Below are 11678 nucleotides of genomic sequence, written 5' to 3'. Positions count from 1 at the left end.
GCACTCCGGACATGCCAATGTAACACATGCAGATAATGTTTTATTAAAAACAGAAGACATGTATAGGGAAGCCAATCAGTATTGGAAAACAAAGCCATATTTAGGGACAAATCTCCAAAATCAGACACTGCAGGTGTGAACTACACTTAGCGCTCTGTTACGCCAAGCCCGCATGTGCCCATAACAAAGATGGCGGCGGGCGGCCACGCCGCCAGTCCAGGCCCGGTCACATGGTGTGTGTGAAGGGCGTTGAGAGAGGGAGCTGTTTCCATGTCAGCTGACCGGCGTGCTGGGGCCCGTATGACATAAAAAGACGACGCCATTTTTCCTACGGGTTGTGGCAGGCCGAGAGAAGCTGAGTTCGGACGGTGAGACGAGGGGGAGAAGCGGCGGCTGGGTCTGGGCGGGGTGTCATGGTGGCAGAGCGGGGGATGGTAGGGAGTGGCTCCCCGCCGCCTCCATTGTGTCATGTTTACTATGATCGCTGTTCTAAGGGACAGTGCGGGCCCCGGCCATCGCTGTGCGGGTGTTACAGGGTCTGGGGGGTGACAGGCCCTCTTTATATGAAGACGGGGGGCTCCTATTGGCTGTCAGTGGAAAGCTTTTGTCTTTGCTTTGTCCTTGTTGGAGTGCTGAGACCATGTCTACATGGAGGGGGAGGGTGTGGTCACCAGCTTTATGGGGGGGGGGGGATTGTGACCCTATCTGCTCTGAGATAGAGAGATATATATTAGTGTGGACAGCCCCTACTCCCAATGATGACAATAATTTGCTCTCAATAATAATTGCATGTTCCATAAAATGTTTTATTGGTAGAGGATGACCCAGTCTTTATTAACTTTATTTTTGCTTGGACTGACACCTTATACCCCGTTCAGCAATGGGATCTAGGAGGTTGGGTTGGCACAGAGCTGGCAGTGCCATCTTCTATTGATTGGCGAGGGTGGATCTGCTCCTCTCTTCCCCCACCAGCGGGGGTGGGGGGGGGTGGATCTGCTCCTGCTCCTCTCTTTCCCCCATCAGTTTGGGGGGAGGTGGAGGTGGATCTGCTCCTGCTCCTCTCTTTCCCCCATCAGTTTGGGGGGAGGTGGAGGTGGATCTGCTCCTGCTCCTCTCTTTCCCCCATCAGTTTTGGGGGAGGGGGAGGTGGATCTGCTCCTCTCTTTCCCCCATCAGTTTTGGGGGAGGTGGATCTGCTCCTCTTCTTTCCCCCATCAGTTTTGGGGGAGGTGGATCTGCTCCTCTTCTTTCCCCCATCAGTTTTGGGGGAGGTGGATCTGCTCCTCTTCTTTCCCCCATCAGTTTTGGGGGAGGTGGATCTGCTCCTCTTCTTTCCCCCATCAGTTTTGGGGGAGGTGGATCTGCTCCTCTTCTTTCCCCCATCAGTTTTGGGGGAGGTGGATCTGCTCCTCTTCTTTCCCCCATCAGTTTTGGGGGAGGTGGATCTGCTCCTCTTCTTTCCCCCATCAGTTTTGGGGGAGGTGGATCTGCTCCTCTTCTTTCCCCCATCAGTTTTGGGGGAGGTGGATCTGCTCCTCTTCTTTCCCCCATCAGTTTTGGGGGAGGTGGATCTGCTCCTCTTCTTTCCCCCATCAGTTTTGGGGGAGGTGGATCTGCTCCTCTTCTTTCCCCCATCAGTTTTGGGGGAGGTGGATCTGCTCCTCTTCTTTCCCCCATCAGTTTTGGGGGAGGTGGATCTGCTCCTCTTCTTTCCCCCATCAGTTTTGGGGGAGGTGGATCTGCTCCTCTTCTTTCCCCCATCAGTTTTGGGGGAGGTGGATCTGCTCCTCTTCTTTCCCCCATCAGTTTTGGGGGAGGTGGATCTGCTCCTCTTCTTTCCCCCATCAGTTTTGGGGGAGGTGGATCTGCTCCTCTTCTTTCCCCCATCAGTTTTGGGGGAGGTGGATCTGCTCCTCTTCTTTCCCCCATCAGTTTTGGGGGAGGTGGATCTGCTCCTCTTCTTTCCCCCATCAGTTTTGGGGGAGGTGGATCTGCTCCTCTTCTTTCCCCCATCAGTTTTGGGGGAGGTGGATCTGCTCCTCTTCTTTCCCCCATCAGTTTTGGGGGAGGTGGATCTGCTCCTCTTCTTTCCCCCATCAGTTTTGGGGGAGGTGGATCTGCTCCTCTTCCCCCCCCCCCATCAGTTTGGGGGGAGGGGGAGGTGGATCTGCACCTCTCTTTGCCCCCCATCAGTTTGGGGGGAGGTGGATCTGCTCCTCTTTCCCCCCCCCCATCAGTTTGGGGGGGAAGTGGATCCGCTCCTTCCCCCCCCCCCCCCCATCAGTTTGGGGGGGAAGTGGATCCGCTCCTTCCCCCCCCCCCCCATCAGTTTGGGGGGAAGTGGATCCGCTCCTTCCCCCCCCCCCCCCCCCATCAGTTTGGGGGGAAGTGGATCCGCTCCTTCCCCCCCCCCATCAGTTTGGGGGGAGGTGGATCCGCTCCTTCCCCCCCCCCATCAGTTTGGGGGGAGGGGGGGGTGGATCTGCTCCTCTCTTCACCCCCCCCCCCATCAGTTTGGGGGGGAGGGGGATCCGCTCCTCTCTTTCCCCCATCAGTTTGGGGGGGAGGGGGATCCGCTCCTCTCTTCCCCCCCCCCCCACCAGCTTTGGGGGGGGGGGCGGGAGGGGGGGCTAGAGGGGAGATCTACTCCTCTTTGCTTGGGTGTGAACACATGCAATCCACTTCCAGTGAGAACCAAAAAGGTCCCGCACCATGTTGGTGTGAATGCGATTTCAGCCTTAGATTTTGTATGGCTGATTTCCTATCGCACAGACGTCTCATGTGATCTGCAAGCAGTGCGAATCAATTGCAATGTCTGTCACTTCACTAGTGTGAACCCAGCCTGAATGTCCATTTTTAATCGCGTTCAGACAACACTACTGTAAACAAGTACATACACGGCATCCGCATGTAAACGGCAGGTTCTTGGCTTTCATGGGATGCAGCTGACTAGTTTTGTGTTGCTTTGGTGTTTGCCATGTTGGTGCCGCTGCTCCTAGTGCGTTGATGGGCTGTTATTGTCCAGATAATAATGGCTTTGTGTGGTGGATGGGCACTACTTGACTAGAGCTGGCAGTCAAATGATGGCAACGCCTGCTACGGTCTCTTGGCCTTCCCCTTTTTTTAGGATTTAGACTGATCCACTACACTGTAGTTATACTGATGCGATACACTAGATAGTTTAAATCTGCTAAAAACTATGTGGGTCAAAACAAAAGGATGCAAAGTTCTTATTTCATATTTCTGTATCCATCGGCAGCAACCGAAGTGGGTTCCTTGTCGGCATGCTTCATAGGAGGACCCCTTTTCTGTGTGTGGAAGCAGTGGTCTCTCTTCAGAGATCCAGCATGCTCTGACTTGATGGAGAGGGTATATTGCTGAATTCACCAGTGGTTAAAGGCCTTCATTTCTGTCCTTTTTATAAGGATTCATCAGATGTTTGTATTGAAATTGACTTTTCTACACAGTGTGGTATAAAGAATGAAGCCCTGAAATTCCTAAAGAATGAGTCATTGTGATAGGACTGGTGGCAGCTCATGTCACCGCTGTTTGCTATGACTGGCTGTCTCCTCCTGTGAATGGCTGCATATTGACAAGTTGGTCTTTGCAGGGTGCTGGCCGTGGCTCCTAATAGTAGGTGAGGTTGAAAAGAAGACAAGTCCAACCTATGTGTGTGATTATGTCGGTATTGCATTGTATATCCCTGTATGTTGTGGTCGTTCAGGTGCTTATCTAATGTGTTAAAAAACAAAACAAAAAAAAAAAACGATCGATGCTCCCCACTGGGACCACCACCTGTGGAAGGGAAAAATGGAAGTGGCAAAGATGTGGAATCCACCATGTTCCAGGTGTGACCGGAGTTTTGTAGAGTGGGAGAATTATCGTTTTATCTCTGGAGTTGATTCCACATCTTTGCCACTCTTACAGTAAAGAACCCTCTACGTAGTTTAAAGTTAAACCTCTTCTTATTTTAATGAGTGCAAAAATGTATAAATTGATATTGTATCCCCTCTTGAGCGTCTCTTCTCCAGAGGGAAGAAGTTCAGTGCTCGCAACCTTTCCTCACAACGAGTATCCTCCAGAACCTTTATTGGCTTAGTTGCCCTTTGTACTCGCTCCATTTCCAGTACATCCTTCCTGAGGACCGGTGCCCAGAACTGGACACCATGTTCCAGGTGTGACCGGAGCAGAGTTTTGTAGAGCGGGAGAATTATCGTTTTATCTCTGGAGTTGATCCCCCTTTCCCCCTTGCATTGCATGCCATTGCTTAGCCTATCTACTAGGGCCACCAGGTCCTTTTCCATCCTAGATTTCATTCATATTTTTGCCACCCAAATGCATTATTTTAACGTTTTCTACATTCAACCTCATTTGCCATGTAGTTGCCCACCCCATTCATTTGTCCAGATCTTTTTGCAAGGTTTCCACAGAACAGGGTTCTTTGCCTTTTGTGGCACAGAACCCTGGGGGACCCCACTGCCCACTCCTGACCATTCTAAGTACTCCCCCTTTAACACCACCCTCTGAACTCATGAACTTTTCAATCCATGTACTCGCCCTATGGTCCATGCCAACAGACCTTATTTTGTACAGTACACTTTTATGGGGAACTGTGTCAAATGTTTTTGCAAAATCCAGATAACCACATATATGGGCCTTCCTTTATCTAGATGGCAATTCGCCTCATAGAATGTTAAGAGATTGGTTTGGCAAGAACAATTCTTCACAAATCCATGCTGATTAATGCTAATGATACCAGTCTTGTTACTAAAATATTGCGTATAGGCCCTTATCCCTGCCAAGAGCTTGCATACTATTGATGTTAGGCTAACTGGTAAATAATTCTCAGGGATGTATTTTAGGCTTTTTTTTTTTTTTTTTTTAAATATTGGTGCTACATTGGCTTTTCTCCAATTGGCTGGTACCATTCCAATCAGTAGACTGTCAGTAAAAATTAGGAACAATGGTCTGGCAATTACTTGGCTTGAGTTCCCAAAGTACACTTGGGTACAAGCCATCTGGTCCTGGTGATTTATTAATGTTAAGTTTCCCAAGTCTAATTTTAATTCTGTCCTCTTTTAACCATGGAAGTGTTACCTGTGATGTGTCATGAGGGTAAACACTGCAGTTTTGGTTACTGAAGCCCCCCCCCCCCCCCCATTCCCTTGTGAAGACTAAGAATAAATTCAATATCTTTGCCATCTCACCATCCTTTGTAACCAGGTGTCCTTCCTCATTCTTTGTGGGGCTAATATGGTCTGTCCTCTGTTTATTTTATTTTTTCTGTTTACATATGCCTCTGCTATGTGTCTTCCCTGTGCAATCTTAGCCATCCTAATTGCACCCTTACATTTCTTGTTGCATTCTTTATAATGTCTGAATGCTGATGATGATCCCTCAACCTTGTATTTTTTTTGAAGGACTTCTTTGCTTTTATATGCATTTATACATTGGAGTTAGAGGGATTCCGGCAAAAAAAAAAAAATTAAAAGCCAGCAGCTATAAATACTACAGCTGCTGACTTTTAATAAATGGACACTCACCTGTCCCGGGTTCCAGCGATGCCGAGGCCGAACGACCGCTCGGGCCTCGGCTGCTGCCGCCGCCATTCTAGGTGAGGGAATCAGGAAGTGAAGCGAATCGGCTTCACTTCCCGGTTCCCTACTGCGCATGCGCGAGCCGCGCAATAGGAAATCTCTGCGCTGTCACTGGGACCCGTGTGTGTCCCAGCAGACAGCGCGGCAGGGCAGGAAATGGCGTAGACTCCCACGGGAGTCTATGCCCGGAAGTGGGTGTAAATACCGGTCTTTGACAGGTATCTCCACCCCCCTCCCCCCTGAAAGGTGCCAATTGTGACACCGGATGGGGGGGGGGGGGGGGGTTCCGATCAACGGAGGTTCCACTTTAGGGTGGAATCCCGCTTTAAGCTATCCAGGACTTTGCTTTTTTTTTTTTTTTTTTTTTTTTTTTTTTTTACATTTATTACCCAATAGGATGCATTGGCTAATGCCCTTATTTAATATGCTCTTAAAGCAAACTCATCTCTCCTCTGTTCTTTTGTTCCTTGGATTTTATCCCAATTCATGCCTTCTAAAAAGGTTTGTAGTTTGGCTCTTTTTGAAATTCAGTGTCTTTGTATTCTCCTTGTATAGCTGGCAATTTTCCTGTTGCATTGAAAGGTGGTATTGGTCTAATTTTGGGTCTCTCTCTCCTAATATTGTAATATGCTTTAGGCCTCTTTCACACGGGGCGGATCAGTAAAGATCCGCCCCGTGAAGATCCGCTCGCTCAGCGGGGATCGCTCCGTTGTCCCCGCTGAGCCGGCTGCGGACAGGGCGGTCTCCGCACACTGTGCGGGGACCGCCCTGTCAGCTCTCCGCTCTCCTCTATGGGGATCGGATGCGCACGGACCGTGTGTCCGTGTTCATCCGATCCGCTCTGCAGACGGACATAAAAATAGGATTTTCCTCCGTCTGCAGAATCGGACATTTGCGGAGGCGGACAATAGCGGGTGTCTGCAGATGCTCATCCGCAGACACCCGCTATCCCATAGGGATGAATGGATGTCCGTATTTCATCCGCAAACGGATGGATGAAATACGGACATACCATCAGCATGTGTGAAAGGGGCCTTAACAAGGGATTAATGGTGTTTTTTGTGATCGCTTTCCCTCAGTTGGCTGCACAAGAACTGGGGGAGGAGCAGTAGCACACTGGGCTTCCCAGTGACTGGCTGTGCAGGGGGGGAATGTCAGGGTGAGTCTTCTCATTTGGAGGAGAGCTAAAGAACTGACCATGGTGTGCTCTCCTGCTTGGTGTGATTATTTTTAATAGGAAAGCAGAGGGACTGGCAGGAACACCAGGGATGTCATGCAAACAAAGCATTACAAAGAACAGGAGATGTTCTCGTACAAGTACAGCAGGCACATGTAATATGAAATGTTGGGATAACAAACACTTTGTTTTAAAGCTCAACTCCAGGATGGATGTGGCCCATCCCCCTCTGATTGCTGGGTTGGCAAATGCTCAATCTAGTTTTAACTTTCCCGATCCCTTGGTCATCCAGCCCCCGGTCCTTCTCACTTTACTTCCTGAAGGGGTCCTCCCTCCAGGTGTCCACATCACTGCCTTTGTGATGTGGACAATTTGCACTAGCCTGTCAGCAGAGAAGTTCTGTAAGGCCCCTTTCACATGGGCTTTCTGATCAGGTCCACCTGTCAGTTTTTCAGGCGGATCGGACACTCCATGCACCTCTATGGAGTGGTGGATGTCAGCAGTGACATGTCCGCTGGTATCCAGGCCTGTCTGTGAAATCCAGATGGATGGAAACCCTATTTTCCATCCGCCTGGAGGATCGGTTGAAAATTGACAGGTGGTCTGTTTTTCCTCTGATCTCCATAGAGGAGAGTGGGGCTCTCACAATACTGTCAGTGGATCGATCTCTGCTGAGCAAAGCAGAATCCATACACTGACAAGCCTGTGTGACAAGGGCCTGAGGATTCTGAAGAGATATGAAGTGGGACCCATGCGGGTGAAGGAGGCTGGCAAAGTTTACAAACGGCCCTGGATTAGCAGTCCCTGCAGGAGGCAATAGCATTGGCATGGCACATGTATGGGAAACTGAGTATAATTGACTTCACCTGGTAAGTAAAAATCTACTAAAGCTGGATACACTATACAACTTTTGTTTGATTTGTTTGACTTCAACTATGTAGTGCAAGGGGGTGGCCTGATTTCATTCAAATTGATAGTGTTTAGGTTTGGCCTCCATATTATATGGATATAAATACCAAAAATTGTGTGTGTGTGTAAAGCAAATTTATTTTTAATTTTTTTTTTTTTTTTTTTTTTTTTTTTTTTTTTTTTTTATATAACAAACATGTTATACTTGCCTCCCCTGTGCAGCTCGTTTTGCAGCGTGGCCCTGAACCTGCTCTTCTGGGGTCCCTCAGCGGCTGTCTCTGCTTCCTCCCGCAGGTACTTCTCACGTTAATGCGAGCTCCCTCACTTGGTGAGAAGCACCTGCGGGCGCGCTCCCGTGATATAGCCGATTGGCTGTATCACACGGCCCCCCGGCACGCTGCGTCATTGGATGTGATTGACAGCAGCGCCAGCCAATGGCTGCGCTGCTTTCAATCCAGCCAATCAGCAACGAAGAGGATGGCGGGGGCGAGTGTGGGATTTTCGAGGGGTCAGGTAAGTAAAACGGGGACTGGGGAGCGCCGACCGTGTGAGATGTTTTTTTTTTTTTCACCTTAATGCATTAAGGTGAGAACATTTACCTTTACAACCCCTTTAAGGGAGGAATGGATGGGCACAACTTTTTTTTTTTTTATTATTTTTTTTTTTTCAGACCCATTTTGTGTTTAGAAAATGACTGACTGGGAGTGATAACTGTTGTCTTTAGTCGTCAGCCTCACACCCTGATTACCTCTAGCAGTGCTTGTTTTGGTTGCATCACTGTTGACAATCCTGCTGCATATGGCTGGACTGTAACCAAATGTGTTAAAGATCAGGTTGCTCATACTGAGTCAGGTCATATGGCCTAATCCTCATGTATGACTGACTGGCTTCATAAATTGACCGACTCCTTCCCCCTCGTATCTTATGTTTATGTTCTGCCCCTTAGCTGATGCTTTGTTTTTTGGTTTTGGGTTATTCCCCCTAAACTGAATAGTCACAATGTAGTAAAATGGCTGTAAACATCAGACATGACATATAAACAAAGCCTATACCTCTATAGTGAGTACTAAGGGGGAGAAAATGATGTGGCATTGTGGGTGCTTCTCCCCTCATACTAAGGGGGAGATTTACTCCAACTGGAGAGTGCAAAAATTGAATAAGCTGACGTTAGAAGCTGATTGGCTGCCATGCACAGCTGCAGCAAATTCTGAGTGCACCAGTTTTAGAGGAATGAAGCAGCAGACAGAAGTGACACCATTTACTATCAGCATAAGTTGCTCCTGACAAGTTTTCCTGACTCCAAGAGAAAAATGGTGACAGGAGAGGGATCTTCAGCTGATTGACAGCCTCAGCTCTCATCTCTGGTGTGTGGAGGGGGATGGGGGTTGTGTCTTCCCTCCAATCAGCTCTCTGAGTGTAACGTCGGCTCCCTGCCCCCTTTCTGAACTCGGACAAGATTTATAATTCAGCACTTTGAACAGATGTAGAGAAAAGACTGAAAATGGACAGGCATAACTTATGTAGAAGGATTTTTCATCTATCTATTGCCCTAGGCCAGTCACTTCACTGGGTATATGGGAGGGTTTACAACCACTGGAACCCCTCCGGTCCCACTGCACTGTAAGCTGGCACTGACCTGCCAGGAGGCAACGGGTTGCAATGTTCTATCTTCACCAGCACTGACAGGATGGGCTAGGTGGGTTTTGTCTGGTGCCATCCAATTAGAATGCCTCCTGTACGCTTTTTATTTTTTGGAGATTAAATCGGTGACCCGATGTCTCCTAGCAGGCAGTTTCCAGACTCTGGTATAGGGGGGTAGGGTCCAGTGTAAGTTTGCCTTACATATTTCCTGTAAAAGTGAACTTTCCTTTTTAGGGACATTCAGGTTTGTTAAAAAAAAAAAAAAATGTATAATATATATGCACGTTGGACCCCCCCTCCCTAGTCTGCTAACCTGACTTACAACTCCTCCACCACTTTGCCTACTTGCTGCCCCATGACAGGATGGCTTCCACTGGTGTTTGTTTACCTGTCGGGCTAAATATTAGACTTGTGCTGGCCATACACTATATGGAGAAGCTGCTGAAATTCCATCTATTGGACCATTTGCTTTTCAGCCATTTAATTGGCACAAAATCGATAATCAATGTTTTTGAGCTGAAAAAATGTAGGAAAAGTAGGGGGGGTTGGTGAGTGGTGGTCTATCTTGGCATGGAGGGAGGGTGGGGGCTGGTTGGTTAAAATAAATCTTCTTTAATGTCAGTATGTAATACTTGGCTTCTTTATCAGGATCTTATGGGTTAAGTTGACCTGACACTGTCATGGTATCTGATCTGTTGACAGTGATCAGAATCTCAAGGAGTCCTCTGTTCACCTGACACTGGGGGAGTGCTGGGTGAACAAGAAGGGTTTTTCTACCCCCCACCCTTATGTCACAAGAGTACATACCATCTGAGGGCCCTTTCACACTGTATTCCATATAATACACAAACATGCATTCACATGGCATGTGGTGTGAAGCAACCGGTTCCTGGAAAAGCCAAAAGCAATCATTGGCCCTAAATGTGTTAAGGTAAAGAACATGAAAACCCAACATTTCATATTCCTCACGTGCCTGCTGTACCTTGTATGAAAAAGTATCATGTTTGTTGCTTCCTCTGCATGACATTCCTAACGTTCTACCAGTCGCTCTGCTTTCCTATTAAAAACTGACAACACTAGGCACAGCTTGGTCAGTTTTCTAGCTCCCAATGATCAGGCTGGTGCTAACATGCCCCCTCTGCAGAGCTATTCACTGGGAAGACCAGTGTGCTGCTTCTCTAGCTCTTAACCTCCTTTATGTAGCTGAGAACAGCATGTTTTGCCTCTTTTTTTCTATTTTGCCTTGGGTTGTTTTACAAGGTGAGGGTTTCCAAATACTTTAGGTTTTGTGCAGATTCTGCCTATTTGGTGGCTGCTAATATGCTGCTTTCCAAGTATCACAACAGTGACTCTAAGGCTGTGTTCACATATGTGAATTGGATGAGTGTTGAACCCCATCCAATTCACTCGATACAAGAACATTGGCCTTCTCTATGGAGCTGGTGCAAATATCTGCATGCCAACCATGGTGGTGTGTTTTTTTTGTTTTTTTTTTTTAGTTCTGTTCAGGTGTGAATTTTTTACTTGAAATCACACCTGAACTACTGAACAATACGCATAGGACTCCTTTTTAAAAATCCAGCTGAAACTGGGGCCTGCATTGAAAAAAATCCAGCCCCACATATGGTGTGAAGTCCTTGGCCAGTTACTCGCAACTTTCAAGCACCTGCTGTTTGCTCTTTAATTTTCTGCTTGGCCCAAAAGTAAAGAAGCAACGTGCCTTTGTTATGAACATTTGTTTTAAAATCTCAGTGTTTTATTTTTTATTTTTTTTTTTTTTTTCTTCCCCTGTTTAAATAACAAACCTGTTATACTTGCCTGCTCTGTTGCAGTGGATTTGCACAGGGCAGTCTTGATCCTCTTCTCTGCTCCCTCTCTGTTCATCGCTCCCACAGATTGCTATGGGGCACCTGAGCCGCAGCTTTCCATGTCCATTCAGTCTCTTGTGCACCATTGCTGGATCTAGATGGCCCTCAGGTAAGTATTAGGGGGGCTGCTGCACACAGAAGGCTTTTAATCTTGATGCATTAAGATTAGAAAAAATCTGCCTTTACAACCACTTAAGGTGAGAAAATGTTAGTTGACTGTCTACACCACCCCCACCTCTCTATATACCTACCCCCAGTGCTGATCTGTGTTCTCCCCATACAGGCAGTGGTGGGAGCCATTGGCTTCAGTTATTGTCGGTTTAAAGAGGAAGTACACTCTCCCGCTTTGATGCTTTTCATTTAGTCCATTATAATAAGTAATTATCAGACTATAGCCACTAATCCAGCCCAAATGGCATATTACTTACTGTTTAAAGAAACTTTAAAAACTTGTTTCCAGGGGTTAGGCAGCGCCATCTTGAGTAT

General features: G+C 47.6%; 1 protein-coding gene across 3 annotated transcripts in view; it reads left to right on the top strand.

Moving 5' to 3' along the window:
• The first annotated feature begins 207 nt into the window (after positions 1-207).
• Positions 208-11678, top strand: part of MARCHF7 (membrane associated ring-CH-type finger 7) — a 45228-nt gene continuing 33757 nt past the window's right edge. For all 3 annotated transcript variants that reach the window (XM_077447611.1, XM_077447610.1, XM_077447607.1), the window contains exon 1: positions 208-368. The gene's annotated coding sequence lies outside the window, so the exon portion shown is untranslated. The remainder of the gene's footprint in view (positions 369-11678) is intronic.

Source organism: Lithobates pipiens, unplaced genomic scaffold (assembly GCF_037356315.1).
Source record: "Lithobates pipiens isolate NorthernLeopardFrog02 unplaced genomic scaffold, aLitPip1_a1.2 Scaffold_22, whole genome shotgun sequence".
Lineage (NCBI taxonomy): Eukaryota > Metazoa > Chordata > Amphibia > Anura > Ranidae > Lithobates > Lithobates pipiens.
The sequence above is the reverse complement of the archived record's forward strand: the minus strand, read 5'-3'. Positions and strand labels throughout refer to the sequence as shown.